This window comes from Anoplolepis gracilipes, unplaced genomic scaffold (genome assembly GCF_047496725.1).
Source record: "Anoplolepis gracilipes unplaced genomic scaffold, ASM4749672v1 Contig24, whole genome shotgun sequence".
Lineage (NCBI taxonomy): Eukaryota > Metazoa > Arthropoda > Insecta > Hymenoptera > Formicidae > Anoplolepis > Anoplolepis gracilipes.
This window is the reverse complement of record NW_027328672.1, coordinates 72,365-99,290: the sequence shown is the minus strand read 5'-3', so window position 1 is coordinate 99,290 and position 26,926 is coordinate 72,365. Positions and strand designations below refer to the sequence as shown.

General features: G+C 48.4%; 1 long non-coding RNA gene across 1 annotated transcript; it reads right to left on the bottom strand.

Moving 5' to 3' along the window:
- Nucleotides 1–2,473: 2,473 nt before the first annotated feature.
- On the bottom strand, nt 2,474–3,668 carry LOC140675860 (uncharacterized). Its single transcript, XR_012048493.1, has 7 exons — nt 3,581–3,668; nt 3,404–3,491; nt 3,215–3,331; nt 2,918–3,140; nt 2,746–2,851; nt 2,586–2,655; nt 2,474–2,508 (listed from the first exon to the last, which is right to left on the bottom strand). It is a non-coding gene; the product is annotated as an uncharacterized lncRNA (long non-coding RNA).
- Between the last annotated feature and the right edge of the window lie 23,258 nt (nt 3,669–26,926).

The following is a 26,926-nucleotide window of genomic DNA, read 5'->3' as shown; positions in this document are numbered from 1 at the left end:
TATTAAAAACAAATTATAAAAATAATTTAAATTTAAATTTAATATGAATATAAAATTTAATTTATAATATACATAAAAAAAAAATTAAATAATATTCCCCCCCCCTTTTTTATATTATTATCATTATTATTAATTATTAATAATTATTTAAATATATTAAAATATTTTATTAATAAATAATTTTTTTTTCAATATTTTAGGTTTTTAATATTTTAAATTAAAAATAATGATTAATAAGTTTTAATTAATTAATATTAAATAATTAATGTTAATTAAATATTTTAAATATATATAATTAATTATATATTTATAAAAATAATTAAAATATTTTATTAACATTAAATAATAATTATTAAATAATATTAATGTATATATAAATAAAAACTTAAATTTTTAATTTTTTTTACTTTCTATAAAATACTCTCCTTAAATTTATATAAATAAGATTTTTAATTATTATTAATTATTTTATTTATAGATAAGTTTTTTAATTTTAATTTTAATAATATATTTTTTTTTATAAATACATATAATTAAAATAGTCAATTATTAAATTTAAATAAAATTACTCTCTCCCTCTGAATTTTATTTTAACTAATTATTCTTTTTTAATTCTATAATAACTAATTATTTTTAAAAAATCAATTTTTATAATAATTTTATTTATAATATTTTATTATTTAATTTATTAATTAATCTTTATAACTACTTTAATTTTAATAAATTCTTTTATTATTTTTACTAATACAAATTTAATTTAAATTATTTATTTAAATTTACTTATAACCTTTTTTTAAATTAAATTTACTTATCATATTTAATTTTAACTAATGATTAATAGTCAATTTTCAAAAATATTATACTAATTTATATTTATTTAATTAAAGTAAGTAAGCTAATTCTCTAAGCTTTTAGGTTCATACCCTAAATATAGAAATTTTATCTTTCTCTTATTTAATTAATTATTTTTGCTATTTAAATTTTATTAATAACTAAAAATTTATTTAATGATATGCCTGATAAAAGGATTATTTTGATAGAATAAATCATACATAATTTATATATGTTTTCATTTAAATTAATTTTTTTATATTTAATAGATTTAAACTATCTCAAAAAATTTCAAAAATTTTTATGCTTCATAATACATTAAAATATAATATTAATATTCAATATTTATTCAAAGTTTAATACAACTAAAAAATTAATTTTATTTATATGCATCATAATTTATTTATAAAATTTTTTTTAATGTCTTTAGTGGAGTGTTCTCTTGGCGATTGACAAAGGACATGACACAATAGAACAGACGAAATACACTTGGATGACATAAAACGGATGACATGAAATATACATTTGGAAACAGTGACACATTTAGGGATTAGAAAGACAGGCAGAGGAACTTGACTTAACTGCTAAGGGGTTGGTAGTCCTAACAGTGGATAACGGGAGTGACGATTGGAAAAGACAAGAAACATGTGGAAAGGGAAACCTACTGGAAATGGCGAACAAACAAGTACAACAGTGACAATGCTACATGTTCTTGATTAAATGGATGATTTTTAAAATATTAGAAACATAGGATCAGATAATAACTACATATTAACACATAAAAAAGTGACCTAAATAATTAGACATAAAATAGACGAAATAACCGTACTATTAACACAAAAATTAGTACTAACATCGAACCTCTGTGCAATGGTACATGTACTTTCATTTTTGTTAGTTAAGGTAGAATAAAATAGACGATCTTTTTATATTTTTATTTATAAAATTGAGATTTCATCTTGGAGCGTCAGTGATGGACAGTGGCAGTAACCTAGAACAAAGTTTATAGGTTATCAAATCTGTCACTTGCTCTTATTAATATAGTATAAACAAATGTAATAACAGACTATACGTACCCTTTTTACGATAATGGCTTCTTTCATGGGCTCCTTGTCGAAGCCGGAGATTATTGCAGGACGGCGTCGTGCGGACTCCAGAAGGTTGTTTATTCGGCGAACAACTGTCGACCGTGATGTCAACATGATCCGTTAATCACTGAAACTTGTTTCGGTGATCGCGCTCGTCTGGTCTCTGCTCTTTCTTTCTAGGAAATATCTGAAGATCTGGTTCGCGCGCGAGGACTTCCTGACGATGGCGTGTCTGTACATGGCGGAATTCGACTCTGGTGATATTCGTGGCCTCCTGTCTGCTTCGCGCGTTGGAGTTTCTGAAACAAGGATAAAATAAAAGAACATTAGATGATTATTATGACACAGACGTATTTGCTTGATTAGATAATAAATAGTATATTTATTCACTCCAACGAATAAGCACAGAGAGTTACTTATCTTGTATGAAGATAGAAGCACAGATTTGAAGGAATTCCAGGAGAGATAGTATCCTGTGAAATCTGAAACAAGAAGAATATATTATAAATAATGAATTATTATAGAAATAGTATTACTTACCGTAGTATTAGAAACGCTCGATTATGACTCTTTTTGGATAGTTAATTACCTGTAAAGAGAAAGACCATAATTATAGGAAATACTTATTATAATATTAGAATAGAGAATCCTTGTGTACATTCATACTTAGTGTGATCAAGGATCTGGTTTTACGGTGCATCTGGTAATAAAGGCGATAGTGACAGTTGTAGATTACCTGTAAATGCACTGGGTTATCATATATATACATGGTTGTATACATGAATGTTGTTTATACTATACAACAGACGAATACGCATTATATTACCAAAATTATGAATTGTGTACGCCGCATACACTGTTGAGGAACCATTTTCTCCGGTGCGTCTGGCGACCGTGCACATATCAATGACGGCTATGGGGTAACAGGTTATCTGCGAATTATGCACATAGAGGAATAATATATTGAAAAGAACGAAACAATAATAGTGTATAATTACCTTAATAATGTTGTACGATTAACAGACGTTTAATTTAGAAGAAATATTGAAAGTATTGAAGCAATCTCCACTGGAACGTGAAGAGCATAATTAGCGGTGTCCGGTGTGCGTAGCCGTCTTACTAAGTGATACTGTTGAGTGTTTGGATCCTCCGGTGAGCTTGGCAGTCGCACACATGTTCAGTGACACATGCAGGTTAGATGATCTTGGTCGATGACAGGTGCTGAAACAAAAAAACAATTTGTTCATTAGGAGCATTAGGATTATTGCAATAAATAATAATAGACGAATACTTACCGTAATATCTTTATTAACTATAAATATTGTGGGTGAGTCTGCCAGCGTCGTTGATGAGCCTAGAGCGCTTTCGACACTGCAAAACATCTTGCGACAGAAATAATTCTGATGAGGAACCTGAAACAAGAAGCATTATACTTAATATTAAATAATATTACATATATTATTAAATAACAGACGAATACTTACCGTAACGCTAATCGTTGCAAAGCTAACACCGTCGACGAGTCGATGATGTGTTGTCATCCTCTCCGGTGTAGTGCTGAAGATTAGTAACCTGTAAAAAGATAAAGTTGTTGGTTATCTGTAGTTGCACTGCGTTGACCGCTGTAATAGATTGTAAAATATAATAAAACCGGAACGTACTGTTGTTGATGATACTTTGTATTGTCGATGCGCCTTTCTGGCGCATCTGATGCATGTTCCCGGCGTCACAACAGCAAACGATTGCGAATACTTGTATACCTGAAATAAAAACTAATTAATATCGTGGATAATAATATAGACGTGAATAAGTATTACGCTTTGTATAGATATATTTATCGATACTTCCTTCGGCTTACGATACTTGGCATGACAGGTGCGGTTATGTTCGGCCTGCCTAAATGAACTCGGTGCCTGAAGACAATAGGAGTACAATTACTAAACGATCACGTGTAGTGGATGATAAATCACAAGCGATATCTGCCCTGCGAGGCTGAGATCCTTGTCAGTGGCAGTGCTGTGTATTAAATGAAGTGACGGCACATATCATTAGCAGCGCGATAATTGTCACCGCGCATCGGGGTCGCGCAAGATAATTGGCACTTAGTTGAGCTACGTCAAGCACTGTTGGGGCACGCGGGGAGGCGGGTGACCCCCAGTAGCCACCTTGACGGGCGCGACACGCGGAAATAACACAAACCTTGTTATTAACAAAGGAACAAATTGAGCGACACGCGGGAGCAGCGCGATCGCGATGTTGGCGGCCATTTTGGGTAGTGATACAATCACGACCAGAATTAATTCGTGCCGACAGTCGCGATAGTAAGTTCGCGTCTCGCCGATGACTATGGTGAGTTCGCATGAGTCTCACATGCGTTCCAAAGTAACCAGATAGGGAAATAGTATTTTAGCGAATATTTCGAGACTCCGAGCTCGAATCTTGAAATGAGACATAAGGTAGTGTTCACCAACGTGTCGCAACTACGATAGCACATACCATTGGTGCAAACTTTAGAGGTTGCGCAGTAACGCTGTGAAACTTTTTGTGGATGTGCAATTGGATTTTTGGAGACACATGGAGATCCCCTAACTATCCCTGAACCCAAAACCCAATTATTGGTGCGCATTAAAATTGAGGTTATAGATTAGCATGCGCATCAATATGGTTTTATTCATGGGCTCTCATTGAGGGCCACAACACATCTGGTTTCCGATTCTAACCCAAAATTGGACTTTTGCAGTGCGCAGTACGGCAGTACGATCACGCGTTTGTTGGGGAGTACGCGCTGTGCCTGGGGGTCCTCGTTGGACGCTCTCTTTCCTGCTGCGTATTTGAAACGCGACTACGTGTTAAAGTCTTCTTGTGTGCATGCGCACTAAGAGACTTGATTAAAATAGATATAGTTTATGATAGGCTAATTATAGAATTAGACAAAACAATAAACGACAATAAGTAGGCATTAGAGGTCATAATGGCGAAGAGCACGCAAAAGATGAGGAAAATGTTTTACTATTATGAAGAAGACCTCTCGCCTACCGATAAAGAAGCGGAGGTGATTAGTGAGGTCAAGGACAAAAATGGTGAAGTAATTAGTCTTAAACTTGATAGATATCTTAGAGGTAGGAAATCTGTAGCGTTTGAGAAACTTGTCGGTTACGATCACGATGTTCTTACGGATGCCGGCAAAACCTGGATAGAAGAGGTTTACCAATTCGTGGAGAGTCGCCAAGATATAGGCGAAAATGACCAGCGGAGGATGTTTGACAGGTGCTATGCTACGTACGACGTGCTGAGCGCGCTTGGCAATATCGACGAAAGAGATTGTTACGAAGACTACAAGGAGGCTCTAGACGCTATAAGTAAGAAGCTGAGAGAAGCATTGCCGACCTTGGACAAATATGATGCCATATCTCTTGAGGTTGAAACGCTCAGGGAAGAAAATAGAGTGTTGCACGCCAAGGTGCGTGACCTACAAGGTGAAAAGAATGTTCCAGTAATAGGACGTGACAATGACGACGTCATACAAGGAATCAAAGATGGAGTGACAGAATTTACCAATATCGTCAAGGTTACCATGAAGGAACAAAAAAAGAAGCAAGGCAAAAGTATGAGGACGACATCCAGGAACTTAGAAGGGAAGTCAGCGAGCTGAGGAAGATTGTGCTCAAAGGGGAGATTGCCCACGCGAGTACACCGGTCCCTACGATCTGTATAGTCGAAAAGGATGCCGATAGTCCGAACTCGACCTCGACGAAGAGCAAACTGTCGATGATGCCTAAAAAAAAGAGGGAAAGAAAACAGTGGATTACTCCTAAGACGCGGAAAAAGAAGAAGACTCTGGAGGCTCCCAGCACTTCCAGAGACAATTCTACAGAGGACTCTCCAGGGATTGAAAATTATCAGCAGGAATTAATTAAACCTGGACGGATAGACCTGTCACCTGAACTGGCTAGACTGAGGAATAAGTCTCGTCTCGCCAGGACAGCTGCGGTTCTCATTAGAGTGGATACTTCCAAGACGTCGTACGCTCAGGCTCTGTGTAGGGTCCGCGAACAGATTAATCTGAAGAATTTAGGAATAGAGGGAACCTAAGTCAGAGGAGCTGTCAACGGAGGACTAATCGTGGAACTCACTGGCTGTGGGGACGGAAGCAAGGCCGACGCTCTGAAAGAGAAAATCACCCGGGTTCTGGGTGACTCTGCCAGGGTGACTAGGCCCCAGCTGAGAGCCGAGATGAGAATCTCGGGTTTGGACGTTTCCATCACTGAAGAGGATGTCGCGATGGCTTTAGCCCGTGAGGGTGACTGCCATCGGGATGAGATTAAAGTGAGCAATTTTAGGAAGACCTCAAAGGCGATGCCACGTACAGCATAGGCGAACTGTCCGGTGCTGGTGGCTTCCAAGATATCCAAAAAAGGTGCATTAGTTATAGGATGGTGCAGAGGGAAAGTGAAAATTGTGGAGCGTCCTGTGCAGTGTTACAGGTGCTGGTCATTTGGCCATATCAGTGTGAAGTGCACAGCTACAGTAGATAGAGGAAGCTGCTGCTATAATTGCGACCAAGCTGGCCTGATGGCCAATGGCTGCAAAGTAGTGACACAGTGTGTACTGTGTAAAGAGACGGGCCTGGAATTTTCGCACCGTATGGGCTCGGTTGTATGTAGGTCTAAGCCGGCCGTGCAATAGTGCGAGACCGCGTATATATAGCTGTTATAATCAAGAAATATTTAATCTAGTCGTAAAACTAGTTATAGTTAAAGTGATATGTAGTATAAAGATAGCATGTAGTTTATGATACTCTTAACTCATAGTTCAAGTTTAACCCTAGGTTGAACCAACATATTAAGTAATCGAAGACGGAACCTATCTCCTGCTCAGGAATGAGCGCGGGTAACGAGACGTAACACAGAGGAACCTGAAGACGATCCTATCGATAAGGCTTTAGGTGTACAATCGGAGGACCAGACAGAAGAGAACCTTACGCCATCCCAGGTCCCCAATTTGCCACCCCCGGTCCCGAAGGAGGGCCTCTCTAGTCAAGCAACCGAAGAAGAAAACAGAGGATCTACAACTTAGGTGGCTAAACAAGCCTCGCTTCCGTCCGGGTCGCGGAAGAGTGCTCACGCGTACCCGTGGCCCGGACACATGGAGAAGACAGCAGGACTTACCTGCAGTGGGCGGGTCTCAACACCCGCCCACGGGGGGGAGAGTTTAGTTGGTAGGACTGGCCGGGCGCTTGCGCCGACGGGCCGGGTGAGTCCAACACTACCCCCGGGAGGACCGGGGGGTGTGCCTAACTGCATTTTCTCCTCCCTTTGCTTGGTAAAAAAAAAAAAAAAAAAAAAAAAAAATTAGGTTAGGTTAGGTTAGGTTAAGTTCCTCCCCGATCCCTCCTCGTCGTGCGCCACCTTGTCGTGGTGAGGAAACTTAACCCTGAAACCCCATGGAACACCCACACGGCTCCGGCCAAGTTGGGTAAACCTCCGGGGTGGAAGGGGAACTAAGAGCGCACCGTATCCTTAGTAAGAGTACAAGGGGAGCCCAGCGACTCCCTTAGGGACTGCGCCCACCCCCTTGGGGGTGGTCTAAAGCGCGGACCCAATCGCTGGTAGGGGTAGGCGGCCCTAAGTGCAATCGCCCGGTGGTACGGCACTGTTGGGGGAGGACTGCTCCCCGCCCGTGACACACCGCTGGGTACTCCTGGCACATGAGGGTTTCCGCGCGTGTGGGTGTTCCCGCCGTGCGGCGTCCCTCGGAGGGATGTGGGTGCTGGCATGGGCTGGCGTCCAACAGTCGTGGGGTTCCATCTCGCGTGCAGGCGGCTCAGTGGGTTCTGCCCCCTGAGTGCGCGCCGCGAGGGGAGCGGACGGGCCGATGAAACTCCGGAACTCCCGGACCCATCGGGCCGGGCCTCTCCCGAGCCGCTTGGACGTTTTCCGAGGACGGGGTCGGGGAGGCGGAGGAGGGCCGGCGCGGGCCGCACGGGCACAGCCCAACGGCGCCGGGTCGGCCCAGCCGCTCGGACGTATTCCGAGGCAGGGTTCGACGGCGGGATGGAGCCCGACGGTGCATCGCAACAGTTTCCCTTCCGAAGCGGTGCATCGTCGGGGCCCTTTGGCGGAAAGTAACTTCCGTCAAGGAGGCGTGCAAGCTGGCCGCCATGGCGGGTAAGATTGGGCCGGGGAGCGGCGACCCAGTCCCAACTGTCCATGGGGCCAGCCCCCCTCGTGGGCACACCTTGTCGTGGTGAGGGGGCCTAGTAACCGAAAGGTGAAGCCAACGTGCCCAAACAGCATTGCCACGAGTCGGTGTCAGCTTGCTGAACGAATGGCTCTTATGTGGCAAGCGCACTGCGTGCGTTGTTCAGACGGTCTACGGCCGTCCCCCGTTTTTTTTCTTTTTTTTTTTTTTTTTTTTTTTTTTTTTCCCCTCCCAATTTTTTTTGCGGGTGCTCCCGCGGGATGAGGGTGCGGAGCGGTGGGTGCTCCTGCCGTGAAGCGTCCCTCAGTGGGGAAAAGTGGGAGCCGGTCGGGACCCTCGCCCGAAGGACTGGATGGGTGACTCAGTCACCCGCCGGGCCAGAGGCGGGGACCACCCCGATCCCAGTGACTCCCACGTGTGTGTGTGTGTGTCTGTGAGCGTGTACTAATTCTCTCTTTATTTTCAGGAATTTTATTTTCAGGTACAATCGGGTTTCGGATGTTGCCGTCTGTGGCTTCGTCGGCTAGGGCGGTCGTTAGGTCGTCGTTGTCGTCGCGGTCGCTTTCGTCGAGGTCGGGCCCGCGAAACGTCTGAAGACTAAGGTGTTAGGAACCGTGCTTAGGGTCTGCATGATCGCGTAGACGTGAAATGTCGCGGTCGCGAACGGTCCGCTCCGGGATACCTGCCGTCCTCCCGGAGTATCTAGGCTTGGCGGCGTAAAGGTGGCTCTACGTCGCTCGACCACCCCTTCCACCGTACTCGTGGGAATCAGTATGAAATTTAATAATATCTTTGACGTGGTGAGGAAGAGTGCCCGCCTGGCCGACCGCTTCCGGTCTGGCGCGGCCGCGAGTAGGGAAGCGCGGGGTGTCTCCGTCGTTGAGTCGCGGGTCTGCTCGACCGCGTGCTCGGTGGCGGCCTCCGCCTCCTCGAGAGCGCCTCACCGAGCTGTGCGCGGGCGGGCCCGTGACACAATACGCGATGGCGCACAGCCCCGAGATTGCGGCCTTCCTGCCGCTAGAACCGCGTTCGTGAATCGCGAAGCAACCGGGATTAGATCCGCGTACGTTGTGTTAGAGCGCTGTTCTATTACTACGATCAGATCGGCGTCGGTCAATTCAGCGCGAGAATCGGAGACCGGCGTAAAACAAATAGCGCGCGAAATAGAAAAGTCCGCGATTAGACCCGCGCTTAGATCCGCGAACATTGCGACAACGGTGCGAAAGACGGTTAGATTCGCGGACCCAAGCCCACCCCACACAGCGAGTGGCCCGGCGCCACAGGAATTAGATAGGATAAGCTCTAGCTTAGGTAGTGCGTCCACGGGTGTTAGGGTGCTGCAGCTGAACATGCGACGTTCGGCTGTAGTAACGGGTGAGGTACGTCAACTCGTGGTCGAAAAGCGACTTGACGTCTTAGTATTGCAGGAACCACACGTCGGGAAACAAGGTTCGAGTTACAAAGTAGTAGGATTAGGCATAGGGATGAGGGTTGCCGCAGTGCGCTCACAACGTCCGTGGGCAGCAGTGGTAATCTGCAATCCCAATTTAGATACGGTTTTCGTCTCGCAGCTTAGCACTACGCATTGTGTCTGCGTGGAAGTGCGGGCCCCCAGCTTCTCCTTCTACGTTGTCTCGTGCTACTTCCAGTACAGCGACGAGATTGAGAAGCACCTCAGCCACCTCGAAACGGTGCTTCGTTCACTGAGGGGGGAGAGACTTATTATAGGTGTAGACGCCAATGCTCGATCGTCACTCTGGGGTCCCCAAGAGACAGACGATAGAGGTGCCCGATTCGAGGACCTCATCAGAGCATTTGGCTTGTCAGTGGTCAACGATGCTGGACAGCCACCCACCTTTTGGACGACAAGAGGTTCGTCATTCATCGACGTAACCCTGACGTCGCCCTCCATGAACAAGTTTATCTGTGACTGGAAGGTAAGGTGTGACTGGACCACCAGTGACCACAGGGCTGTGGACATAAGATTGAGATTGCCGAAAGAGTCAGGTGCCGATCAGGGCGCTGGGAACACGAGGTTCGACACAAATCGGGCCGACTGGGAACGGTTCTCTGTCACCCTGACAGATCTTTCAAGATCGCAACTGGAGGCTATCGATCTGTGCTCCGCAATAGAAGTAGAGAAAATGGCAGAAACGCTCACAGTGGTGCTCACGGAGACCTGTGATGCGTCAATGCCCAGAAAACGCAAATTTAGGAAGTCCAACCCGTGGTGGACTAAAAAACTAACGATAGTTAAAAAACAGGTATATAGGTTGCGTCGTGCCCTTCAGGGAGGGCGAGAGGACCCTACTTACCTCCGGGTGCTGCTGGAGTATCGTTCTTCACAAAGGCAGTACTGTAGGGGGGTGAGGCGGGCGAAACTCGCAAGCTGGCGGAAGTTCGTCACATCGCACGGCAACCGGGAGCCCTGGGGCTTCGTTTACAAGCAACAGGCGAGCAAACTCCAGGTTGAGGGGGTGCTAAGCACACTCCGGTGTGGCGAATATTCCACAAAGTCACTAGGGGAGACCGCTAGTTACCTCCTGGATGTGCACATCCCAGATGACCGGGAGATAGAAGACACGCTCCAACAGCGTGAAATTAGAAACGAATGCAGGGTCGCTCCCGATACAGCCGACGCCTCTTTCTTCACGGAGGCGGAAATGGCTCGCGCGGTGAAGACTTTTAAAAACAATAAAGCTCCGGGTTTAGATCTAGTCGAGGTCGCCGTACTCAAGGCGGCCTGTAAAATAATCCCCGGTCAGTTAGTTAGGCTTTTCAACGGGTGTCTCCAGTGGGGCGTCTTTCCTTCTGTCTGGAAGGAGGGTTCACTCCGAATCCTGCTGAAAGGCGAAGACAAGGACGAGAGAGACCCGAAATCCTACAGACCCATTTGTCTCCTCTCCGTAGTAGGAAAACTTTTCGAGAAGCTTATAAAAGCTCGTCTGCTAGACACGTCACTGGCACCGGGGAAGGTCTCCGATCGACAATTCGGGTTCATGCCCGGAAGGTCGACGGAGGAGGCTGTCGTGGAGTTGCGACGGATGGTCTCTGCCTCCGAAAGGAGGTACGCCATTGCGCTTCTCTTCGACATTTCCGGGGCTTTTGACAATGTCTGGTGGCCCCTTGTGTTAGATAGCCTTAAGAAACGAGATTGTCCGCGTAATATTTTCGAAGTACTCCGGAGTTACTTCAGCGATCGAAATGTAAAAATCTCTCTTAGCTCCGCGGAGGTGTCCAAGCGGGCCGAGAGGGGGTGTTCTCAGGGTTCCGTTCTGGGCCCGGCCTGCTGGAACCTCATGTTTGATGGCCTATTGAGATTACTGGAAGACGTGATTCCAGAAAGATTCGCCGCGTACGCGGACGACCTCGTGGTCGTCATAAACGGAAACTCGCGAAGAGAACTGGAAACAGAAGGCCAAAGTGTAGTCAACATAATAACAGAATGGTGTAGGTCCGCGAAACTTCAGATTTCCGAGCGTAAAACTGAAGCCATCATTCTGAAATCCGACGCGATCGCGAGAAACCCGATAGGTAGACGGGGAGGAGCACGACCGGATAGGAAGCGAAAAACAAGCAAGAAAACCGTCGACTTCGATAACAGACCGCCAATTATTAAAATCGGTGAATCGAAAATAGGATTTAAGCGAACGGTTAGGTATCTTGGCGTCTATTTGGATAGAAATTTAAAGGTCAGATCGCACTGCGAATATTTAAACAGCAAAGTCGGTCCGCTGTTCGAGAAGTTAGGTAGAGTAGCGAGAGCCCATTGGGGCCTGCGTTTTAGGACACTCTCCACAATCTACCGGGGCGTGTTCGCACCGACAGTGGCTTATGCCGCTGCGGGGTGGGCCGACCTGTGTACGGAGAGAGATATTAGAATTCTGAGAGCCTTGCAGCGTCGAGTCCTAATTTCAATGACTGGCGCATACCGCACGGCCTCGTGGGAGTCGCTTTGCGTCGTCGGAGGAGCGACTCCTGTAGACATAGTTCTTCGCGAAGGTGCCGCGCGTTATAACGTTAGATCGGGAAAAGACGCCAAGATCGGTAATATTGAGATCTCCGCCGGAACCGAAAGAAAAACCGCGATCGTAGGAATAAAAAACGAAGCGATAAATATGTGGCAGACCCGATGGAACTCTTCAAGTAAGGGTCGTACCACGTTCGCCTTCTTTAGGGACGTGCGAGATAGGCTAGCTGCGCGTTCGTTAGATATAAATCATTGGAGCACACAGGTCCTCACTGGACACGGGGATTTCAGAGAAAGACTCGCGTCGTTAGGTCTCGTGGAAAGTGACGTGTGCATTTGCGGAGGTGGAATCGATTCAGTCCAGCACTTCTTGCTGGAATGTCCCCTCTTTGACGCGCAGAGAGAGATACTGCGAAGCGTCGTACCGGAAGGTGAATGGCAGTGGCCGGATGTGGCACGCTTCTTCGTGTCAAACCCAGAGGCCCTGTCCGTATTCACCGATTTTTGCCGCGAATCCCTCTGGTTGAAGGGATACGAAACGTAGATGAAATATTAGGTAGACGCGTTGTTCAACCGAAGAGGTCGGAGCCTTCGGATGTGGGGGTGTGACCCCGTAATCTTCTCGGGACAACCACGCTCTCGAGCAGCGTTCGCGTCGCGTTAGATAAAATTAGGTAGGACTCCACTTACCTTATTACGCCCACCTATCCCACCATTCCCTTCGCCCGACAGGGTCAGAAGCGTTCATCCAGGTCGGGATGCAAATGGACAGGCCTCCCCGTGGTCCCCGTGGGCACGACGGATAAGATAGCGGGGTGAAGGAGTCGGATAGTGGCGAATGCCAGCCGGCGGAGTTTATGTCACCCTAAGGAAGGAAGGATGGGCTTATTTGTCGTGGCCAAACTGTCCATCCTGCTCACACGAACCAGCAGGCGCTACTGGATTTTTCCATCGCCCGTCTCGGGGCGGTTCCGATAGACAGTGGATGTAAAAATGTGGCGTATGCCTGAAAGGGCGAGGTAGCACGGGCCTTTCCCACTCGTGGGAACGGCTCACACATTAACTGTCCATGGGGCCCCCCGGGTGGCACCACCCGCTGCGGTATCCCGAAGGTCGGAGGCCGGGAACCCCCGAAAGCTCATGGAGGCGTCAAAACCTCCATGGGTGAGTAAGGGGCCGGGGACCAGTGCCGGGGATGTATATCCCCCGGCCCGTGTCGTATGTCACCCCCCCGGGGGAACTTGGGGCCCTGTCGTGGAGTATTGCCGGTCATGTTCCAGGACACTCTGCGGCAGGTGAGGGTACACCCTGGGTGACGGAGCCGCAGCGGGAAGCGGGATTATTCAGAATAATGAATTTCCAAAAAATAAATAAGAAGACTAAGGCGGAACCCACCGCAGAATTGTCTGCGGATGGAGCGACTGAGGAGACCTTTAAGGTCCCCAAAATACCCGAGGGCTCTGAGAAGGATATGCCTTCGTACACAGGGCCATCGACATCTAGCAGCAAACCTACCATCACGGCCATTCAGGATGGTAAGGCAGCGAGGGAGACACTAGAAAGGAGATACCTCCAATTTCCAATGGCCAAAAAAACGAGCAAATGCCCTCACAACGCGAGGCATATATGCCATAGCTACCAAGCGAGCGGGAAAAGGAGGAAACATACCGATACATGTATTACTCCTGCTCCCAGTGACGAGGACTTGGCGTTCCCAGTGGGATCACGCGCCAGTAGCGTGGCGGGTGATCCTGACGAGTACGAAGCAGAATCGCACGCTGGGTCGTATTATGCTGGCTCCGAGGACGAGCAGTCGGACGTCAGCTCCGTCAAGAGAGGCAGAGGAAGGCCCATCACCACGGGTGAAGGGACAAGGGAGAAAAGGGAGGCAAGGGCCAGAGCGAGGGAAGAGGCCAGAGAGAGAGGGGACACGGATTGGGCTCTAGGTGCCTCAATGCCCGAAGGACAGGCCTGGGAGAGATGCCGGAACAACCAGAGGGTAGCGAGAGAGATGGTCCGCCACTCTCCGACACCGGCTGTGGTGTCCGACACGATAGCCAACTGCGTGACCATTTTTAAGAGCTTGCAGGTCTCCAAGAACATCAAAGGTCCGCTAGAAGAAGAAATAAAGAAGGCTGTGGCGTCCATCATGGCTGCCACAGCAGTCCTTCACGACAGGACTGCATCGTCCTCACCGAGCAACGCTGAAGCGGAGGAACTTCGGCACCAATTGGAGCTCCTCAAAGCCGAAAAGAAAAAGGAGACGAGCGAGCTCAAAAAGCAGATGGCGGAACTCGCCGATCAGATAAAAGTGCTGACGAACCAGCTCAGTACTCGCTTGACCAACGAGGGAAGTGCCACAAAGAGTGAGAAGAAGGGGTGCAGGAACACAAGAGGACGGAATCGCATAGAATCTGACCAAGGGTCAGATTCCGACAGCGAAGAGTGGCAGTTTGTTAGGCTGAAAACACCCCAAAAAGTCTCCCCAAGGAAGACCGCCTCGAGAAGGGGCAGACTATCTCCAGCATGCGTGTCCTCAAGCCTAATTGGGGACCCATGCATGGAGGTAGAACCGCAGGCCGCGAGCGTGACGGAGGCACAGGGACCCCTTTTGAGTGGATCCCCTCGACCCCTTCCTCCAATCACTCGCCTTCCAGTCCAGGGCGAATTCGCAATCCTGTACGAAGCCCTCAATCAACACCTACAAATCGGTGTTGACTTGAGGGAAAGGATGCTGCGATTCTTTGAAACAACGAACGGGCAGGGGGGGCGGTCCAAGCTGCTCCCCTGAACGCACACACCCAGCCGCCAATGGGGAAAAAGGCCGAGGCTGAGATCCCCTCGCTAACTCAGCCCAAGACGCAGGATACTGTTCCCAAAAACAGCCAGAGGAACAAAACGGCTAAGAAGGGAAAGAAGAAGAGAGCCAGGTTCGTGCTAACACCAAGATCTCTCCCCCCTTTCCTGCCGACACCCGCAGCCGATGAGAGAATACCTGGAAAGAAATCTCGCCAGGATGCGGAACCCTTTGGGGCTCCACCCTCTGACGGAGGACCATTAGGCCCGGGGCCCTTCGACAAGAAGTCGACAGACCCCGGGACATATGGCCCCTCTCCGACCTTCGAAACTCCGTGGAGCGTGGTGGTCGGACGTAAGGGAAAGAGAAAGGTAGGACAGACTCCCCTCCCTTCCAAAACTGTACCCGTTGTTGCGGCCCGGTCACTGACCAGTGAACAGGGTAAGCGAAAGCGGGGGCAGGTAGCGGGGGGGGAGAAACCTGGTAAAAGGAAGGTTCCCAAAACCTCGGCGGTCATGATAACCTGCCCAGAAGGAAAATATGGCGAGAACATGGCCGCCATCAGGAAGAAGGTTAAATTTGACCAATTGGGAATCAAGGAAGGAAGCCTCAAGATAAGGAAAGGTCTCACCGGAGCCTTAATCCTAGAGATTTCCGGCGAGGACAAGGCACGCAAGGCGGGGCAACTCGCCGAACGTGTAAGAGAGGTGACCGGGGACAACAAAGGGGTGCGAATCACGTGCCTCCAGAAAATGGCCGACCTCCGCATTCGGGGGCTGGAGGACTCCATTACCCGGGCGAAGATTGTTGCCGCAATCTCCGGGGAGGGTAAATGCGGGTTCTCGGACGTCAAAGTGGGAGCGTTCGTGAAGGCCCCCCGCACCGGCCTCAATACGGTGTTGGTGCAGTGTCCGATAGACGCGGCCAACAAACTGGTACAGATGGGAAAGGTACCGATATCGTGGTACAAGTTGCTTATCGAGCTGTTGCCGCGGCTCCCCTTCCGATGCTTTAAGTGCATGTGCAGCAGCAATGCGGCAACGACCGATCTTGTGCCAACCTGTGCTTCCGCTGCGGCAAAGAGGGCCACAAGGCCAACTCCTGCTCCGAGCCGAAAGTGCACTGCGCACTATGTGCTGATCTTGAGGCACCCGCGGGGCACAGGATGGGGGGCATGAATTGCCACTCCCCGAAAAAACTCAACAAGAAGAAAGGCCAAATCGATTCTTCCCTCCAAAAAACCCACCCCGTCGGCGGGAGAGGTAAAGGGGGGAATCGATAAGGAGAATTCAAGCCCGTCCCTGATGGAGGTCGTTGTGGGAGAAATCCCACAAGCGAATCAAACGGTCCCAGCCGAGTCTGCGCCCGCGCCGATGGACACATCGAAGTGTCGCAAGCGGCGCGCGGACTCGGTCAGAGAAGGAAACGAGGAGGGTGCGGGAGGCAAAGAGCTTTGCTCCGACTCCCCCAAGCCCCAAAGGAAGCCTCGCTTAGGTAAAACTAAGCGAGGCAACGAGAAAGAAGACACCCTTACCCCGGGCGCAACTGAGCCCGTGGGTAATGTGGCACCGGACACAGATGGAGCTCCCCTTCCACGGCCCTGTGGAGGGGGGACTGAAACGACGGTGGCCAACTTTACCGACGTGAATGAGGGCTTGTAAATTTCTGCAAGCAAATATCAACCACGCTCGGCGGGCGCAGGATTTACTCCTGCAGACTATCGCCGAGCGTGGTATAGGACTGGCGATCGTGTCGGAGCCGTACCGTCCCCCGTTAAAACACCCTAACTGGAGGGTGGACGGCTCTGGCACGGTAGCGGTGGTACGCGGTACGGACAACCACAACCCTCCCTGCTCCTTACTCAAGTCAGGAAGGGGGTATGTGGCGGTGAAATGGGGTTCCATCGCGGTGGTGGCATGTTACGCACCGCCTAGTTGGGGCCTCTCCCAATTTGAACGGTATCTGGGGGAGTTGGAGCACTGCATACGCAGCATTCTCCCCCAGGAGGTGGTGGTGGCCGGTGACTTCAACGCCAGAGCGCAAGCCTGGGGAGACCGGCTCACCACCCCTGTTACGTCCCACCGCTGTCACCAGTTGTTACGTCCTCTGCGTTCGCGAGCGAGGTGCGGTTGCGGTGGTTGGTGTACGCGGATCGCGGTGGCCGAGCGGTAAACCTGTCACGATCAGCGTAGCGGTGCACCGGAAACTAGAGGTCGGGACGTAATGGATAATAGGGAGGATGTGAAGTGAGTAGACAATGAGTACAGATTGTTTACGTATACTAATTTTTATGTATTTATCATTATTTTATACTAAACATATATATACAGTTATATTATATTTTCAAGACGATTAGACAACTAAATTACGGACGGGTATCGGGAGGCGAATTGATAGGTGCTTCAGCGGCCGGCAGGATGCATACTCGCCCGAAGAAAGCCTGGGAGGAAATGATCCTCGGTTGCGTAATCCCGAAGTCTATCAACTGCGGGGGCACGGGTCACGGACGGTATTCGATAGGCGGTAAGGGCCTATGTAAGGAAGCGACGACCCCGCTACTGGATGCCGGTGGAGTGACAGCGTCGTGTAACGGGTCAGGGGTTGACGACTCCGATGTATGGTTTCCCGGTGGAGGGTAAGTGAAGTACCCGACGGATGCTGGGCTCTGACTATCTGGTAGAGACGCAGCTGTTCGGACCGTCAGATAGGAGCCGCCTTGGTATAGTGACCGGATGAGGCGCTTCAATTGATGAGCACGCCCTGCTCGACGTGACCGACCCATGACGCAGCTAAGAAGGTAAGCGAAATCATAATCAACGCCATAGTTGAATACGCGGAGGGGTATAGACTGGGGTTAGCAATAGTAACGCGAGTGATGAAAAGGGAAAAAGAAAAAAACATACGCGTTAAAGTAAATTGGTAAACGAGTTGACTTGACCTTATCTGACGAGTTGCGGGGACAGGGTGAGCCTTAATGAGTTTACTTTAATATTTATTTTATATTTCAGACCAAGAAGAGCGATCGGAGGAATTGTGAGAGACGCCCTGAGAGAGGCGCGGTTTGTGGACTGACAGGAGGCAGATCGCCCTGAGCGAGGCGCGCTGCACGCTAGGAGGCGGAATGCCCTGAAAGAGGCGCTCCTCGGAGGTGAGAGTCGTTCGCTCTGAGAGAGGCGTGCGACCTAGATAGGGGTAGTCCGGCTCTGAAGGAGGCGCACTACGAAGGATGAAGGCAGAGCCGCCCTGAAAGAGGCGCACTGCTAGAAGGGACGTAGAATCCCCCTGAAAGAGGCGCGCTACGTAGGAAGGATGTAGGTCGCCCTGGAGGAGGCGCCCTACGGTGTAGGTAAGGATGGTTATCGCTCTCTGTCTAATGACACTCCCTATGAAGACGTCTGAATAAAATATTAATCTCTTCGATTATAAGTTACAGATATCTGAGGCTCTGGGTATGTCAAGGCGGACGTCGCGGACCTTGCCACTGGTGAGCGGATAAGGAAAAAGAAAAGAAAAAAAAAATAAAGGAAGAATCTGTAAGGAATACAAGAACGCCCTGGAGGAGGCGCGCTTCGCCGCAGGATGAAAGAGAGAGCCCGACGTAGGCTCGAAGGAAGGATGACCTCGTCAGATAAGTAGCACTAATTTGCCCGATAATTTCAATATTAAAATTAGAATAGAAAGCTTGTCTTTATATTTACAGGTATAGACGCGAGAGGTTAACGGCGAGAAGAATTGACACCGAAAAGATGACCGACGCCCGGAATGGACAGGGGCCGCGAACTGACACAAGTATGTATATTTCGAGTAATTACACGTAGACAATATGATTAATGATTACACGAATATATCTTAATAATTACGACTACGTACTCACTTCACTAAATTGTTATGTGTTACAGGAACCACTGGGGAACACACTGTCACGCGGGTGTACACGAGAATGTGGATCTACAATATTAGTATTACAACATTAGTTAATAGAACTTTCCTTTGACTATGATTTCACGCGCAGACTGGTTTCGGACGCGTAAACGATATTATAGATAGGCGGCATTAATAATTGCCTGGAGAGGAAAAGATAATACGCTTATATTGTTGATAGAAGTAATTCACTGCGAATGAAAATTAAGATAAAATGTTTTTAAAAGTGATAGATAGAATTCGATATGTATTGTGAGCGCCGTGGAAATCGAAAAAGAGAAAGGAAGTATAATAGTGACAGTGGATACAATTAATCAAGAATAAATTTATACGACAGTAAACGTAAGAAACTGAAGGCTAATTAATAGTATTCGCGATATGCTAGTCTCGAAGTCTCTTTGAGTTAATGATTTTGTGTGAATAATACCGAGTAATGAACTAGAAAACACTGATTCGAAGATATAATATTAATTACACTGTGCGAAAATTTGCGAGAGCGTATGTATGATCGAATGTTATAAGGATAACCGATTATTAAATCGTATGAATGACTGTCTGTACGTACAATGAATTTACTGGGTACTGTATGAATCGAGTATTGACTGCTGATCGAATAGTGATTATGCGAAAACTGAATGGTCGGAACGAACCGTACAACAGATTTTACTGTCGGGGCGAAAGCCGAATACTCAATATGATCTGAACTGTCTGGGCAAGAACTGAATACTCTAATGATCTGAACTGTCTGGGCGAGAACTGAATACTCTGTATCTTGAGCACACGGTGCTCCCGTTTATATACCCGTGGTCGCTGAGGGCTCCCACCTTCTGAATTGTAGCGCGCGCAACGTGGTCCGATCCTGGTCATGCTTGTTTGTCACGGGTATCACGCGCCGGGCAATAGTAAGCGGTCACGGTGTTTGTCCGAAATTTTCACGTGATCCGGCGGTTCCTGAATGTTCTAGAAGCTTCGGGACTAGCATTATAATATAATATCTATATTGTTATTTCTAGATATATCGCAATTATTACTAGCGTTACGATAACTTATCTGATTAATTACTTATCGTCGCATTGTATTATACCGTTGTACTTAGATAATTGTAGAGATATGAGAGCATTTTGCTAATTAACTTATTAATTAACAATTATCTATGATGTCGCATAAGGTTATTCGTGGATTACAAGGTCTAAATTAGTCTACAGACGTTAAACTCGCTATTATATAACTATATGTATGTATATTATTATAACTAGTAGTAAAAGTTTATATATATATATATATATATATATATATAAGTAATAATGGTATAAATGCACATGTAATATGCCGTGTTATATTTACAATGAATGGATGAGAAGTGTGTAAGTGTGTATAAATGCATAAATTTAAAACAAGTTTATATTGTGAGAGGTTGAGTGTGTAATTTAAATGATACGCATGGAATATGTATGAATTAGCTATAAGATCCGAAACTATTGCGTTACCATGTATATGATACATTGATTATGTGTATGTTAATATATGAATATGCCTGTAATAAGTTTATAATAGGTTTATTGAGAGTGCTTCGTTTGTGCGTACTAATGTGTCACTATGTATATAAATTATTTATAGAGTGTGTGTATTTGCGTGTTACTGGGTGGATAATATGTCTATAATAGTCAGATACTGATTAAACATTGTGTAGATGATAAGTTTATAACGCGCGTACTTTTGTATCACCGGGTATATTAGGTGACTATTGTTATATAATTTTATGGTGTGTTTGTTAAGGAGCGTGTATCTATGTAATTATTTCTGGGTGTTCATTATGCGTTTATACTTGGTTTATGTAGTGTATGATGTGTGTATTATCGTACCACCGTATATATAGGTATAGTCATTTTGTTTATTATGCATATGTATATTGTAATTATCATTCGTCCTCAATAAAATGATAAAGAAGTTTTTGAGAATATTATCACGTTCAAGTTATTTCAGACACCTTGTATAAGTAAGAGTTAATTAAGTAATTGTATATATTTGAGTGTGACTATTTAACTTTAGTTATCTTCCAGAGCTTTTATTCGTTTTAAACTCTTTATGGGATATTTATATTGTTTTCACTATAATATGTATATATATATATTTATCATGAGTAGTTCATTTTAATTATTATTGGTTTTAATTGATCACTTAAATATTGTCTGAGCCTCGAGGAGTTCTTGTCAGGTCATTATAATTTGCCTTTAAAACATCTGTGGATTATGATTTCTGCAGCGAGTCGCATATATATATATATATATATATATATATGTATATGTGCATGCACCAAGTTATCTCCATGGTTGATATATGAAATAATTATAAATGATAGCTGACCGGATTTTTATTGGCAAACCAAATTGGATTCATGGTAAGGAATTATTATGCAGATGATGGGTTTGATCGAATCTTTTATTATTGTTAAAATTTGAATTTACTGAAATCACTGCGCTGCGGTGGAATATGAGTAAAATTGACAAGTTATTATATTTGGGTGACAGAATCATTAGACATGTACGTTATTGTGGTATTAATTCGGCTTTGGGATATAAAACTGCATTTAATAATGAAGGCATAATTATATATTGGAGGTGCGGATTAAAATAAATGACTTATTAAAGTTGAAAATATGAGGTGTTCCTGAAGTAAAATGGGTCTATAACAATGTGCGCTTAACTTTTTATGGCGGGGCTGTAGCTCTATAAGTTGCTACCTTTTTTGGTTCCTTATGAGTCAAGGCGCCAGGAAATAATTAATTAAGGTCACTGAGCGGGTTTTTTATGTGATGTTTAAACCGTTAAAAATTGGGTGCTTTTTGATGTTGCGACAACTTTTGATATATTGAGAAAAGTGATTTAAACTGTGCATAGGAAGTTGCAATTGCACATACGAGTTACTTGGCTTGCTCAGTTTTAATAATTAATGAAAGTTCATATACAGGGTGTCCCGAAAGTACCGATCGGAGTTTATTATATGAAGCTTATGGAATTTAACCAAATGAATCGGTCGGTTGTTAAACACTATTTTATACTAATGTTTGGATAATATGACAATGTTAGTTTATATACCGGGTGTCAATTTATTAAGGTGAACATGTATCGGGAGTTGTATTTCCGCTTATTCGCAGTTATGATCTCTTTCCTTGCGTGATTTTAGCTTGTTATATAGATTTACTTTATATTTTTGTTATACCGGGTGGTGGTTAATTCTCGATGCGTGTGTCTATGGTGATGTGTACGTGTATGTTTGTGTTTAGTAAGAGTGATGACGACGAGGTGGAGTGAACATTGGTTTATATTATCGCTATTACTTAATTTACGTTATTCTATTGACGCGTACTTAATATTATGTTTCCTTTTTATTTTTCAGGTACTGCAACTAGAGTGACAAAACTAAATGGGTAATTATAATAAAATTAAGATGTTTGACCGACTTGGTGGGTCGTTTCTCTTCCCTTTTTCAGGTGCTGAGGAGGCGGACCAGAAGGTGATATACCGGGTGGCCGGAAAATAGGTAAGAATTTTCATTGGACAACTAATTAATTATTTTCCTTCGTTTTTAGGTAGGTGATAGGGGAGAACCAGTGATGGGGATAAAACAAGAAAAGAGAAGAAAAAGAAAAAGAAAAAAAAAAGGATGTTCTAGCCGGATACATAATAAAAGTTATTTATCGGCTTAATCTATTTTTGATAATAACTATATATATATATATATATATATAAAAAAAAAATAAAAGAATTTTATAGGTGCTTAACGCTTACTATGTCTACTTAACAGGTGACGTATGGAGTCAACGGACGGCGACTGGTGTCAAGCGGAGGCGCTGGACGTGACACACCCAAGGGAGAGATCCTACTGGATTGGATGGGGGCTCTCGGGCTATGCCTACTAAACACCGGCAACGAGCCTACGTGCGACCGGCTGCTGCAAGGGGCGTCCATAGTGGATCTTACTATGATAACCCCCTCCGCGGCACGCATAAATTGGTCGACCAAGAGACTCTATCGGACCACCGATATATCGAGTTCGGTTGCACCACCCTCCAGCCCGGGAGCCCGACCGGCGGTGCGCCACCGCCGCGATGGAATCTGAAAAAGTTAGACCCGGATAGGTTGACGGCGGCCGTCCAGGCCATCCTTTGGCAACACCATCCGTCAGAGAAGGCAGTGGGGAGCCTGGTGGAAAATGTCGCGCGCCTGGTAGACTCAATCACACAGGCGTGCGACTTCTCCATGCTTAAGAGCAGGCCCCACTCGCGCCGGGCTGCGTACTGGTGGACGGAGGAAATCGCGTCTCTTCGCCGCTCCTCCGTCGCGGCCAGGAGACTCCTCAAACGCGCCCAGCGCCGTGGCGACGAGGCCTGGAAAGCCGAGGCACTCAGCGATTACCGGTCCGCTCGAGTGGCGCTGAGTGTCGCCATTCGCTCCTCCAGGGCGAGATCGTGGGACAAATTGATCGCGTCCCTGGACGCCGACCCGTGGGGGCGCCCGTATAAGATAGTGACGAATAAACTTCGTCATTGGGCGCCCCCCGTGACGGAAACCCTCCCCTCGGGATCCCTGGACCGAATAGTCGGGACTTTGTTTTCGCCGAAAACCGATCCTCGAGGTCTCAACTGAGGCAGCGCGAACACCGGCGCTGCCGAGGCCTGGTCCAGGGATCTCGAAATCACCGAGGAGGAGTTGAGGGATGCCGTCCGGGGGGTCAAGAACAACAAGGCCCCTGGCCCGGACGGCATCCCAGGGCGCGTTTGGAAGCTCGTCCTGGAGGAACCAAACCTATCCGGGTGGCTTAGAGGCATCTTTAATAGATGCCTCGCGGAGAAGGAATTCCCCCCAATGTGGGGAAGAGCCAAGTTGGTTCTTCTCTACAAGGGCGGTAAGAAGGAGGGTGATCCGTCATCGTACCGGCCGATTTGCCTGCTGGACGAGGTCGGTAAAATATACGAGAGGATTCTCGTTCGCCGACTCGTCCAGCATCTGGCGCGCGATGAGGTCCCTTCTCTTCACGAGGAACAATACGGCTTCCGTGAGGGCAGGTCCACGGTGGACGCCGTACTGCGCGTCAGGGCCCTCACGGAGTCAGCTGTGGAACGCGGGAGGGTGACGTTGGCCGTCGCTTTGGACGTGTCCAACGCCTTTAACACCCTCCCGTGGAAGGCAATCGGGGACGCGCTCAACACCCACCGCGTCCCCGACTACCTCGTGAAGGGAATTCGAGCCTACTTCGGTCACCGTAGGCTCGAATACAGAAACCAAGAAGGCCGGGGTCACACCCGTCGTGTGTACTGCGGGGTCCCACAGGGCTCCGTGTTGGGCCCGTTGTTGTGGAACCTCGGGTACGACGGGGTCCTCCATATCGCCCTCCCCCTCAACTGCCGGGTCATCGGGTATGCCGACGATACCCTGCTGGTAGCCGAGGGGGACAACTGGAGGGAAGTCCTAAAAAGGGCTAACGAAGGGGTGGCAGGCCTTGTGAGGGCCATTAGCCGGACTGGCCTGAGGGTGGCCCCCAGCAAGACCGAGGCGGTTTATTTCTACGACCGCCGGGCCGCTGGGGAGCCTCCCCCCACCTCCCGATTAAATGTGGACGGTACTGTTGTTTCAGTGGGGTCCCAGATTAAATACCTGGGGCTCCACATCGACGGCCGATGGAGCTTCGCGGGTCACTTTGACCGCCTGGTCCCAAGAGCGGAGAAGGCGGTGGCAGCGATTAGCCGCTTGCTGCCGAATCTTGGTGGGCCGGACGGTCGGGTGCGCCGCGTCTACGCGCACACCGTCCTTAGCATACTAATGTATGCAGCACCGGTGTGGGCGGGCGAGGCGATGGCCACCAGACGCATACAGGACGTGATGCGTCGCGTCCAGCGCAGGTTGGCCATTCGTCTCGTTCGAGGCTACAGGACGGTGTCGCACGCGGCGGCCACCATCCTGGCCGGACTCCCCCCCCTGCATATGGTCGCGGATTCATACAGACGTCTGTATGACCGGAAATCCGCGGCACGCAGGGGAGGAGTCGCCAAGATCCAGGCCAGGATACTGGGCACGTGGAAGCTCCAGGAGAAAAGTCCCTCGAGCAGCGATGGATCGCGTCGCTGCACGAGCGCCCCCCAACATCCGGGGAGAGGACTATATCGGCCGTCCTGCCCTGTCTGGAGGAGTGGCTGGACAAAGCGTGGGGCAACAGTACGTTTAGGATAACACAGGTGCTCTCCGGACATGGGTGTTTCGGAGAGTACCTGTACCGCATCGGACGGGAGGCAAGCGAGGCCTGCCACCACTGCGGTCACGAGAAGGACACCGCCCAACACACCCTTCAGGCATGCCCAGCCTGGAGAGACAAGCGTGATGTTCTAACCCAGACTATCGGGGACGACTTGGCGCTGCCGAGCGTCGTCGTCAAGATGCTCGGCAGCGAGGACAACTGGAGAGCCGTGGCCGCCTTTTGCGAGGCGGTCATGGCCCAGAAAGTAAGCGCCGAGAGGGAGCGTAGACCGGGACGGGCGAGGGGAAGGGCTCCTGGCAGGAGACCCCAACCTCCCCCATCACCCGGGCCCCTCTTGCGTCCGGTGACGGTCCGGCTGGTGCGACTTCCGCCGCACCCGCCGCCGTCATCGTCACCACCGGCGACGGCGCACCCATCGACACCCATGGGAGCGCCGCCAAGATGACAGTAAGTGGGGGGAGGGAGCAGATTGGTTCTGCTCGACCTTCCCCCCCTTACTTCCCCCTCTTTTTTGCCATCCCTATTTAACCCCCTCCCCAGATGAGAGGAGGGTCGAGATTCTAAATCTCGACTCTCCCCCTCCACCCCCCATCGGAAAGAAGAGAAGACATGACGGGAGGAGGTAGTGGCCCTCCCGCCGCAGAGTAAAAGTTCGATTTGGAGAGAAGGGGAGTATAGGATATGTTCCTTTCTTCCCTCCTTCTCAGGAAGAACTCCAGTTAAGGAGTGTGGCGAGGAGAGGCTCCTGAAGTATTGCATCGCTAGTTCCAGGAGTCTCCCCTACAATCGTCGAAAATGCCACTCGTGAGGTTTTTAGTGGGTATGCCCTTAAATAGGGAGAGTCCCACATACCCCCCGGATATCCACATTCCGGGGGGATGCGTAATGCATTTTCCTCACGTAAAAAAAAAAAAAAACAAAGGTTAGGTTCCTCCTCGTCGTGCGCCACCTTGTCGTGGTGAGGAGGCTTAACCCTGAAACTCCATGGAACACCCACACGGCTCCGGCCAAGTTGGGTGAACCTTCGGGGTGGAAGGGGAACTAAGAGCGCACCGTATTCTTAGTAAGGGTACAAGGGGAGCCCAGCGACGCCCTTAGGGACTGCGCCTACCCCTTTGAGGGTGGTCTAAAGCGCGGACCCAATCGCTGGTAGGGGTAGGCGGCCCTGAGTGCAATCGCCCGGTGGTACGGCACCGTTGGGGGAGGACTGCTCCCCGCCCGTGACACACCGCTGGGTGCTCCTGGCACATGAGGGTTTCCGCGCGTGTGGGTGTTCCCGCCGTGCGGCGTCCCTCGGGGGGATGTGGGTGCTGGCATGGGCTGGCGTCCCACAGTCGTGGGGCTCCATCTCGCGTGCAGACGGCTCAGTGGGTTCTGCCCCTGAGTGCGCGCCGCGAGGGGAGCGGACGGGCCGATGGATCTGCGGAACTCCCGGACCCATCGGGCCGAGCCTCTTCCGAGCCGCTCGGACGTTTTCCGAGGACGGGGTCGGGGAGGCGGAGGAGGGCCGGCGCGGGCCGCACGGGCATAGCCCAACGGCGCCGGGTCGGCCCGGCCGTCGGAACCGTTCGGACGTATTCCGAGGCAGAGTTCGACGGCGGGACGGAGCCTGACGGTGCATCTCGACCGTTTCCCTTCCGAAGCGGTGCACCGTCGGGGCTTTCTGACGGGAGATAACTTCCGTCAAGGGCGCGTGCAAGCTGGTCGCCATGGCGGGTAAGACTGGGCCGGGGAGCGGCGACCCAGTCCCAACCGTCCATGGGGCCTCCCGGGTGGCACCACTCGCTGCGGTATCCCGGAGGTCGGAAACCGGGAACCCCCGAAAGCCCATGGAGACGTCAAAACCTCCATGGGTGAGTAAGGGGC